Source organism: Octopus bimaculoides, chromosome 1, assembly GCF_001194135.2.
Source record: "Octopus bimaculoides isolate UCB-OBI-ISO-001 chromosome 1, ASM119413v2, whole genome shotgun sequence".
NCBI classification, from domain to species: Eukaryota; Metazoa; Mollusca; class Cephalopoda; order Octopoda; family Octopodidae; genus Octopus; species Octopus bimaculoides.
Window position 1 is genome coordinate 25,188,094 of NC_068981.1, and position 998 is coordinate 25,189,091.

Consider the following 998-nt stretch of genomic DNA (forward strand, 5'->3'; position numbering starts at 1 on the left):
ATATATATATGTAAAAGAATAAAACAAAAACAAAAAAATGTAGGTGAATTCATATATACATACATATACATACATATATATACATATATATACATATGAATTCAAGGTTAAAATGATATTACTAAGGGGATATTATTTTAATACAAAATACATATGAGAGATAAGTTATTAAAAATTTATTAAAAAACATTATATAACATTACAGGGATATTATTTTAATATAATTCATATGAGAGATAAGTTATTACAAATTTATTTTTAAAAAACCCTTATAAAATATTACATTTATAAGTCTAACTAGGGGGATCATTAATATATTTAATAACTCATATGGGTAGTATATGGTTAAAAATATATGCCGGAAGCCAGTTTGCCCCAAACTCAAACAAGGGACAAAACATCAAAAGTGACCGATGCTGTCGTTAATCGCTAAAATTACGCCCCAAATTCCTTCTCCAAATCCTCACAAATCCTCTTCTATATATAACTATACCTGCATATTACCAACTTGTAGTCATTATCGCTAAAAATATGTTCAAATCTATTATATCTGACAAATTGCCTCAAATTATGTTCAAAATCTCTTATATCTGACAAATTGCTTCAAATGCAAGACTCCATCTGACAAAATGCCTAAAATGCAAGACTACATGTAATATTGTTGAGTCACTTAATTAATAAACCCCTTAGTCATTTAGTCCTTTAAAATATCTATCCATCTATTTATTTATCTAATTACTTTTAATGTTGTATTTAGGAGATGCAGTGGAGTTGGGGGTTTATTTATAAATAAAACGAAGGGAAGTAACTCTAGATTTAATTAGCTCAAACAACGTATTAATCAGCTAACCATTTCATTAAATAATTAATTAATTAATCAATCAGTCCTATCATTGGTTTTATAATAGGATTGCATATCTTAGTCTATATTCATATACATACATATGCATATATTATACATATATATATGTGTGTATATATACACACACATATATATA